Below are 11,117 nucleotides of genomic sequence, written 5' to 3'. Positions count from 1 at the left end.
ATTTTCAACTTCTCAGAAAATGATGACATTATTCCCATAATATTTCAACTTTAAAAATACAACTTTATTTTTTGTTTTATTAAGTTTTTCATCATATTATGACTTTAAAAGAATAAAGTCTTTTTTCTTAAATTTTTCAACTTTTTGCTGTGAAAATAAATAAATAAATAAATAAATACATTTTTCTTCATATTATAATGCTGTTCTTGTCAAATTATTATTTTTCCTCATTAGAATATTTATCTAATTTTTTTCCTACATTATAGGTTTAGAACAAATAAATATTTTTTAAAAAACAGTTGCAAGCTGGAGACCTGCGCCACACTTTGACCACCCAGGAATTAACGCTCTGCTCTGTCGTTTGATGGGATGGGGCTTTGTATTCTAAAGGCAACTTCCTCCACACACATGCACACAATCGGTGTACACAAGAACAGAAGAGATGTGTGCCACTGTTGCTAGGATACCACTTCTTCTGGATCCTCCCTAAGTCAGTCTGGCTGACTGCTGGCTGAGAGCAGGAATGAACACAACGTACTGATAGCACTGATAGCTTATATCATTCATGTTACATGGTAGTGGGGCAAGGTGGGCACTGCCCCTCCAGGTGGCATACAGCGGAAGCTTCAAAGACAAATGCCCTTTAAGTGGCAAAATTTGGAGTTCATCCAATTTCTCCAGGAAAACGTCTGCAAGACCTAACTGCAAATGAGTATTTTGCTTTTTCTTTGTTTTTTTTACAGCTACAGTACTAGTACTAGTCTGCAAATATTTCCACCCGTCCATATATTTTCTATACCGCTTATCCTCACTAAAGTCAAGGGGGTATGCTGGAGCCTATCCCAGCTGTCTTTGGGTGAGAGGCGGGGTACACCCTGGACTGGTGGCCAGCCAATCACAGGGCACATATAGACAAACAACCATTCACACCAAGCAAAATATATAGTAGTTTGTGATGCATTTCCCAGCATGCTTTGCTGTAGTCAAATAATCACTTGTGACTGTTTTATGCCTGTTTACGGTGTTATTTTGTACAGACAGGGTGTAATAGCTCAAATTGTAATGGTTTTATTTCATTTGAACATGCATCAGATTACAATTGAATGCATCACATAATCTTTTGTAGAAAGACTGGCTCCCCCTGAGGACTCTAAGTGGGTTTCGAATAGAGGACAAGGGAATCTTAAAGAACCAAATCATAGAATGAGAACCAGATTGTTTATTCCTGATAACAATACCTAATACAGACATCCGGGCTTATCTGCAGTCCCTGTATGCCTACAAGTAAGCGGGTCTTATTACAGCGCAGCTGCAAAAAGCACCCTTCCTTTCCCTGCCTGGCCTTTTAGTATACACTCGAGATTGTGTAAGAGGCTGGAGTCCTGGACCAATCAGCTTTCGCCACTGCCCTTGCTTGAACCGTTTCTTTTATGGTGTTTCTGCTTTCCTTTGTTTGCAGGGGCATCAAGGCGCCTGGAACATTCTGGTTTTCCTTTGTTGCAAAGCAAGCTGTCATATGCGTACTCTATGTTCAAACCTTAACTGTCAGTTGTCACGTTAGTCCCTTTGTGTGCGTGTATAAGTATCTTTTGTCTATTTATTTTTATGTATTTGTGAGACTACGTGTTTGTTTTAGCTTTTATCTTTAGCTAGCAAAATTGGGCAAATACCTTGACTTTTTAACACAGTCCTAGCAAAAAGTGTTTCAAACTTAGTTCTTCCCTGAGATCATATTTCTCCTCTCTTGTATTGGATGACATGTGTTTCAAATGTTTCTATTTTTAGCCGTGTACAGTTACAATACTTTGGGTCTGAATCTGAATCACCCTTATTAAGAATGCTTGTGAAAAATCATCCTATATATAATATTGGTTCCACTTAAAAGTCATGGCAGTTGGACACCAACTATAGGAGTGATTATGCAAATCACTACCTTTCATAAGGTCCAAAAAGTGGGTCAACTCAATACTATATTCCAAATAGTTCCACGGGCCAGATTAAACCACAATTCGCTCATTAAGTTCTTCAGATGATTCTCAGGTCAGATGTCCATTTTTGTTGTACTTTTGAACTATTGAAGCCAGTTAACAATGTTAAAATGTTACTTAACTTACAACTACAATCCCTGTTCAAGGTATTTGCTCAATTTTGCTAGCTAAAGATAAAAGCTAAAACAAACACGTAGTCTCACAAATACAGACAAAAGATACTTATACATGCACCCACACGAAAAAGGACTAACGTGACAACTGACAGTTAAGGTGGAAACATCGAGTACGCATATGACAGCTTGCTTTGCAACAAAGGAAAACCGGAATGTTTCAGATGCCTTGATGCCCCTGCAAAGGAAAGATGCCTTGATGCCGGTGACGAAAGCTGATTGGTCCAGGACTCCAGCCTCTTACACAATCTTGAGTGTATAAAAGGCCAGGCATGGAAAGGAAGGATGCTTTTTTGCAGCTGTGCTGTAAAAACACCTGCTTACTTGTAGGCTTACAGGGACTGCAGATAAGCCCGGACGTCTGTATTAGGTATTGTTGTCAGGAATAAACAATCTGGTTCTCATTCTATGATTTGGTTCTTTAAGATTCCCTTGTCCTATATTCGAAACCCACGTAAAGTCCTCAGGGGGAGGATTTCGACAACTGTACAATTGATCATGGTGACAGTTTAACCCTGCCATACATTATTTCGGAATAATCGTGGAATCAAATCGATTGAGCGTCGATGTCACGGTTCGTCATGCGGGTGTTGCGATGCGACCCCAGGATGCAGAGATGACGCGACTGGTGCAGGTAAAAGCTTAGCTTTATTTCTCGTAATTCGGTGAATGCAGCACTGGCATGCAAAGAACAAACAATGAACCAACAAAAGGCAAACGCACCCGGCTGAACTAAATAAGACAATCAAATTCGAAACAGGTGCGCGTAGAAGGGAAAGTAAAAGTGACGGGACACAGGGCAGACCAACACAGGAAAAACAACAAAATAAAAGCATGAAAACAGGAACTAAGGCAAACTACGTGAAACACAAAAACTGTCACACAGGAGGCGATGCAGATTGTGACAGTACCCCCCCCCCCCTCCTCAAGGACGGATCCCAGACGTCCAAAAGAGTCCACAAACGAAAAGGGAAGGGAGGTGGGAGGACTGGAGGTGGGCTGCTGGCAAGACCACTCTGGAGGTCGGCCGGGACGACAAGCCTTGCAGAGCCAGCAGGGCAACCACGAGACGCAGGGAAAAGGACTAGGCCGGTGGAGGTGGCAGGACCACCCAGGAGGGCGGCCTGAACAGTGAGTGGGCCGACGGAGGCGGGACCCCTCTGGAGGTCTCCCAAAACGGCAGGCCCAACGGAGTCGAAGGATGGGTCCTTGTGGAGGGTGGCCAGGATGGTGGCCCTGGCCAGGGAGGCCGGCCCGCCGCTGAAGAGGTGGCGCCGGAGGAGGCGGCGTGGCGTCCCGCCGTGGTATCGGTGACGGCGGAGGAGGAGGCGTGGCGTCTCGCCGTGGTATCGGTGACGCCGGAGGAGGCGTGGCGTCCCGCCGTGGTATCGGTGACGCCGGAGGAGGAGGCGTGGCGTCCCGCCGTGGTATCGGTGACGCCGGAGGAGGAGGCGTGGCGTCCCGCCGTGGTATCGGTGACGCCGGAGGAGGAGGCGTGGCGTCCCGCCGTGGTATCGGTGACGCCGGAGGAGACGGCGTGGCGTCCCGCCGTGGTATCGGTGACGCCGGAGGAGGCGGCGTGGCGTCCCGCCGTGGTATCGGTGACGCCGGAGGAGGATGCGTGGCGTCCCGCCGTGGTATCGGTGACGCCGGAGGAGGAGGCGTGGTGTCCCGCCGTGGTATCGGTGACGCCGGAGGAGGAGGCGTGGCGTCCTGCCGTGGTATCGGTGACGCCACGTCGGTCTGGAGGAAACGTACCGGGCAGCACTTCCCGGTTAGCCCGAAGAACCGGTTGCGCTGGCAGTCCGGCGGGCTGTTCCTCGTTGGGCGACCAGCAGAGGGCATCATCCCCACACTCCACGGACGGGGTGTGCGTCACAGAGAGTACTTTAGTATCCTGCTGTGTAACAACGTACCCTACCGATTTCCTTTCATATGAAAGCCCTGCCGACCCCTACACCCTCCATTCATCCAACCGCCCCACCCCGCAATCTCTTCCCCTCCGTGTCTGCTGTTATTGAGCAATTATGGCCATTGATTTCCTTTCTCTTCTCATACCACGTCTGTATGACAGTTGGCCTTTCTACGAGGCCTCCATGGACTCCTTACTGCTGCCCTCTACAAGCTCAAACACACACTATTCCCACTCTGACCCTCCCCGCCGTGGACTGTGGATCTCTGGGAACAACTTGATGAATGGCAGCGCAACCCATCGGTTGTCTAACAGCACATATGTCATTTTAGCGTGCGTGCATGCTAGTAGCCGCACGACATGCCTTTGAATGAGAAGCGAGAAGCTAAATGTTTCACAGATGTCACTCAATGATGTGGTTGACGACAGCGAGCCTTTCATTCGTACCCGCAACACAGACTTGATAAAAAGCCACTGTTAGCAGACAAGGAAGTGGGCGCATATTATTTAGACATGTTGTTCGTGTTAACAGCCATCTGACCAACTTCTTTGAACGTCCAGTTCCCAAAAAGTTCCTGCCCACAAAATGGAACAACAAATAAAGAGTTATAATAGGAATAGGAAAAATGCTATAATGCAGCTGCGGATATTCCGCGCTCAAAGTATGTCATCATTTGCAATAAAAACGGCACAATTTAAAAACAATTTAAAGATACAAGTTGTATCGATTTAAGATTTTTTGGAGAAAAAAAGACATTTTCCAGAGGGAAAAAAGTTGCATGTTTTCAAGAAAAATAATTGAGAATAGTATCACACACAAAAAATACATATATACATATGTATGATAAAATATATTATTTTGATTTTCAGATTTTTGAGCTTGTGTTATTGTTACATGCTTGATTACTGTATTATCCTTTTTATTTAGTTAGACGTTGAGGTGGCACTCATAATTCATTTTAAATAGGTTTTGACAACAAAAAAATGCAGTACACATTATCAGTGGATATTGCCAGAAGAAATACATTTGGCAAAAAAGATTATGTCTTTTTTATTTTTAACAAAATGTTAAAATTTTTAGTCAGATAAATATTAATATAGAAAACATTTAAACAAATAAAATGTCTTTTAAAACATAAAAAAATAAATGATATATTTTTAAAGTGTCACACACTATATTGAGGCTTTCACAGACCACATAAAACAATGTGGCGGATCAAATCTGGCCCCTGGGCCTTTTGTTTGACACCTTTACTTTAGGAACTTCATATATTTTGAGGAAAAATTTTACATTTTTGAGAATGTGAAACATTTAACATATGGGAACATCACAATCATAACAACAAAGTTGTTACTTCTCAACAGTGTTTTGCTGTGGATCAAAAAAGTGGAATATTCATGAAAATATTTGATTTTTTTTAGAAAAAATGTTGATATTTTGGTGGGAACAATTTTTATATATGTTTTAATAACATAAAAAATGGGGACAAAATGACATGAAGCAACATTATTTTTTTCAAAATTTCCGATTACATTCCCATAGTACCATTATTGTTTCTTAGGATTGTAGCATTTTTTTCAACGGTGATGTCACCACATTTCCCACATAGTTTGCAATGTAGTGACAGGTCAGCTCATGTGTCACATTCTGTGGATCAAAAAAGTGCAATATTTATGAAAATATGTGATATTATTTTAGAAAAAAAATGGATATTTTGGTGGGAACAATTTTTATATATGTTTTAATAACATAAAAAAATAAGGACAAAATGACATGAAGCAACATTATTTTTTTCTAAATTTCCGGTTACATTCCCATAATACTATTATTGTTTCTTAGGATTTTGTAGCGTTTTTTTGAGCGGTGATGTCATACACATTTCCCACATAGTTTGCAATGCAGAGACAGGTCAGCTCATATGATGAGGTATTTACGGTATTAGCGTAAACAGCTGCTGTTTCGTCTGTTTGTAAGTTAATAACAATCCCCTTCAACCTCTCACATGACTGTTCATGTGTTGTTTGCCATCTTTTTATTCTTTATCAGTGAGAGAATATAAGAGAGTGGATTTTCTTAAACTTCATTTGTGCCAAATAGCTGCAAATCCTTATTTTTGTATGCTTGAAATCTGCTTGAGCCACACCTCCATCCTAAACACACACACACACACACACACATCCAATGGTGATGAAGAAGAGTCTACTGAAATATTTTATCCTCCGCTGTGTGTGAAGTTTGTCACTAATCCTCTGAGTGGAGTATATCTTTTTTCAAATGTGTGTGTCTGCAGCCTGTCACACAGCATCACATCACACGCTGATCAAAACAGCCTTGGGCAAGCTCTCTCTGCCTTCCAGGGAAGGATGGAGGATAGCGGCATGGGCATCCTGGTTGGTGGCAGCATCAGCATCAGCAGCAGCATCATTCCGAGCGAGCCGGGTTAATCCCCCACCGCTCATTATCCCCCCTTCTAAGCCCCAGTGTGCCTCATGAAGGCCATTTCCAAGGATTTGCACCTCTGCACTAATTACACATCCACACTTTGGGCTTACCTTTTTTTATTTACTTATGAAGTGTAAGCCCCTGGAGGCCTGCGCTACAATTTCCTGATGTAGCTCCTTAAAAACAGCAGAGTGCTCCTGTTATATAAAGCAGTGGTTCCCAACTGCTGGGTGGGGACCCAAAAGTGGGTCACTTGGGGTGGATTGCAGACAGAGAGTCAAGAATGTACAACTTTTTTATCATTTAAAACTTCAAATTGAGCAATAATATAGTCATCTGTAGTCATCCTAGTATACTTTATATATTTGATATTCATTGTTAGAAGTGAAATATGTGATTTGGTGCTCTTATTTAGCGCATTTTTGATATAAGAGTAAGTATTTCCTACCACACTTTGTGACTATAGTGAGTTTGGTGGGGGGCGGGGCTTAGTAGCATAATGGTCCAATGAACATTTGCCAAAAGTCATTATCACCATGAAAAGCAAGAACTACAAACAAGCTGCTCTGCTGTCACTACTTGATATGGTTATGATATATGATATTATAGTTATGATAGATGATATGGTAGTCGGAATGGGTGGTGCAAAGACCTGAAGTGGGTGTGGTTTAGCCTGAAATATACGGGGCTTAAATGTGTACATTATTTTAAGTCAAAATTAAGTCACAATTTAAGTTAAAATTGACAATGATTGATCAAAAGTTGCTACATTTATTGTTTATTATTTAGCTATATGTGTACTGTGTATGTGTGTAAGTGACTTATTAATTTTTAGTATCATCTCTTCGACAACGTACTTCATATATTCTTTACAGACCCATAAAAAAATTGATCCACAAATGGCCCGCGCTCCGCACTTTGGACATCCCTGGTTTACATATTACACAGGGAGGGGGCAGTGTTAACAAATGAGTGTGTCCATGTTGTGTTTTTGTAGCATGATCACTAAATGACCCCCACCAAAAGCAAAGGCTGAATGCAGGCTTCCACAGTGGTGCGCACACTCCAAGTTGAGGGTCATGCTGGAGCCTTAATTAATTTAGCTTTTTTTAGTGTATAGTTCACTGCGGTCCCAGCACCGCCTTTCCACTGTTAACATTCATTCATTCATTTTCTACCGCTTATCCTCACGAGGGTTGCGGGGAGTGCTGGAGCCTATCCCAGCTGTCTTCGGGCGAGAGGCGGGGTACACCCTGGACTGGTGGCCAGCCAATCCCAGGGCACATATAGACAAACAACCATTCACACTCACATTCATACCTATGGACAATTTGGAGTGGCCAATTAACCTAGCATGTTTTTGGAATGTGGGAGGAAACCGGAGTACCCGGAGAAAACCCACGCATGCACGGGGAGAACATGCAAACTTCGCACAGAGCTGAGATTTTACAGATGGTCCTTAGAAATAGTGGCAGTGAAAAGTAAGCAATTTGGCAGTTAGATAGCATGATAGCAATGTGATATAGAAGATTTTAGACTAGCGTTTTTCCAGTAGGTCCTTAAAAGCAGCAGCGTGCTCCTGCCATATAGAGGTTCTTTGCATTAGGTACTTGACATCCATTTCCCAGGATTTGCACCTCTGCAGTAATTATCCGTATACACACGCTGCTTACCTTTTTTTTTTTTTTTTTAAAAAGTAGTTATAAATAGTAATCCCCTTGTGGTTGTGCTAAGCCCACAGGAAGAGCAGCATTCAACTCCTGTGTGCTAATGAATGTTTACACTTACAGAATGTCAACAAACAGATGCTTATTGACTCTAACACTTTTCACCATCTATTTGTTTAGTTGTCAATATGAAAGAATACGCTCTATGTGGGATGTCATGGAAAAACAAAACAATCAAATATGCTCTTGAATCCACCGGAGAAGCGTCCACTGCCTCCAGTGTACATCCACCTCAGGAGAAAGCCTTGTCATTACTTGTTAGGAAGACTCGCGCGTGCATTCCCATGACTCTTTAACGGCCACCAGCATACCCGGGGCACAATGGCGATGATGAAATTCGTCATCTTGCAAAACGCTGATGAAACGGCGTCATCAACGTCATGCACGTTTTGGAAGCAAGCTTGTCGGTTAAACGGTCAACGCTTGCATGCAGCTGCTGGAGGCTGTCATCTTGCATCCTTTTGTCCTTTTCGTCCAGCAGTAATTTAAATTGCATACAACTAATATACATACACTATATACGTTATATACACACAGAGGATGATCTGAAAACCTTTTTGACTTTATTTTAGTATTTTAGTATTGCGTTTATGTAAGCGATATTCTAACATAACTTTATTGTGTTTATTGTCATATAAGATAAACACTCTAATGGTATACAAATGTATAACCCGCAAGGCATGCTGGGTAACTTCAATTGGCAAACAAATTCAAGTAATCGAGAAACTCATTTAAAAAAGTGTATTTTTCACACTCTAATCCAGCCTAGATTATGTGGGTCTCACAATAAATGCTTGCACACTATTATGCAAGCAAAACAATACAATGCTATACAAATGTATAACCCGCAAGGCATGCTGGGTAACTTCAATTGGCAAACAATTGGCAAGTAATCGAGAAACAATGCACAACGATGGTACTTACTATGGTACCCATTATGTCATTGGATGGTCATATCACCGAGTACTTCGGTATGTGACAAAAAAATAAAAAATAAAATAAAAAATAAAAAATAAAAAATAAAAAATAAAAAATAAAAAATAAAAAATAAAAAATAAAAAATAAAAAATAAAAAATAAAAAATAAAAAATAAAAAATAAAAAATAAAAAATAAAAAATAAAAAATAAAAAATAAAAAATAGAAAATGAATATAGTATTAATGAATAAACAAATAAAATATTAATATTAATAGTAAGTAAGTTTAGTAAGTAAGTTTTATTTATATAGCACCTTTCTCAGACAGAAGTCACAAAGTGCTTCACAAAAGGCAAAACACAGAGTTAAAATACACATTAAAAAAAAATACAATAAAACAATGTACAATAAAAATAGACATAAAACAGTACATAAAAACAGTATACAATAAAATAGACATAAATATACGATGGTCATAGTACCCTAAATCTACTGAGCTGGGTATGCCTGCAAAAACAAGTGAGTTTTAAGGTTACTCTTAAATGCATCGACAGAGTCAAGCGAACGTAGGGAGGGTGGAAGGTCATTCCAGAGCCTCGGCGCAACAACCTGAAAAGATAGGTCTCCTCGGGTCCTAAAACGACTACGAGGGGCCATGAGTAAATTTTGAAAATAAATTAAGAACATAAATATATTATTAATTAATAAACAAATAAAATATTAATATTAATATATTAGGAAAGCAGGAAGTGAACAAATGTAACAGTTAGTGATTGTAAAAGTACCAGATGGAGGGGTAGGATTTAATAAGCTTTGCTTCTTCCTACTCCTTTTGGACATGTGGAACTGGGAACTGATTATGTGATGCATTCAATTGTAATCTGATGCATGTTCAAATTAAATTAAACCATTACCATTACCATTACCATGACCAATTCATCACATTATAATGCGGTGGATGCAAAAAGAGAACAAATGAATACACTTCCATGTGGATAAGATGCTCAACAATGCAGCAACATCCGCCTTCACTTCAGCCAAATACAGTATGCGCACTTTTGTAGTGTGTCACTGAGCAGAAAATACACTACTGTGTTGCTGCGGGGTTGCACACTTCAGCAAATACAAGAACAAACACAAAGGTCACTCCGTTGTCTGCACACTTCTCTTTGGACGGCCACCGTCTAAAAAGATCAACATTTTAAATCAAATTGGTCAAACCTGAAGGATCTTTTACTCGTGTTTTTGCAGTTGGTCCTAAGAAAGCGACATCCTGCAGCAGCCATGCAAGCATGTTTATGGACGACATGTTTATGGACAACATGCTGGGCGCCCGTGACGAGCCTGTTCAACTGGTTTGAAACGCTGTTGTCACGCACGCACTAAAAGGACTTCACTTCTTCTTCAGGGGAGCAATTTGATGAGAAGAGGAAGCAGCAGCAGACGCTACAAGCACACAAGAGAAAATGCTACACAGGCCGAGGTGAGCGTCTGAGGGTATTTGTGCTCTTTAGCTGCGCTATTATTATGCTAATGTGCTCTGAGGCTTCCTCAAAGTGGGATTATACTGTACACACAATGTAGCACCGTGACTCCCAACCTAAACAACTGGCCTGCGTCACGTTCAATAGGCAATACACAAGCACACCTTTTGCAATGTGTCTCCACCCACTAAGGCCCCGTCCTCCGCTTTCCAAGGCTCCTTCCAAGGTTTTGTCACTTGTGGTCACATGATCACCTGATCCTATTTATTTATCTGTACTGCACTGACTGAACTCGAAACTGAAAGCAATCAAATGCCATAAAACGGGTTGCAGTGAAGCATACAAGCGTAATAAAAAGTCAAACTATATGCTGAGCATGACAAATTCATACATGTTGGCAGGTCTGCACTGATCCTGAAAGTCCTCTCTGACAGTTCAAACACCCCCACATAACCTTCAACCTGGTGTGCGCAC

The sequence above is a fragment of the Doryrhamphus excisus genome, chromosome 6 (assembly GCF_030265055.1).
Source record: "Doryrhamphus excisus isolate RoL2022-K1 chromosome 6, RoL_Dexc_1.0, whole genome shotgun sequence".
NCBI classification, from domain to species: Eukaryota; Metazoa; Chordata; class Actinopteri; order Syngnathiformes; family Syngnathidae; genus Doryrhamphus; species Doryrhamphus excisus.
This window is presented reverse-complemented; position numbering follows the sequence as displayed.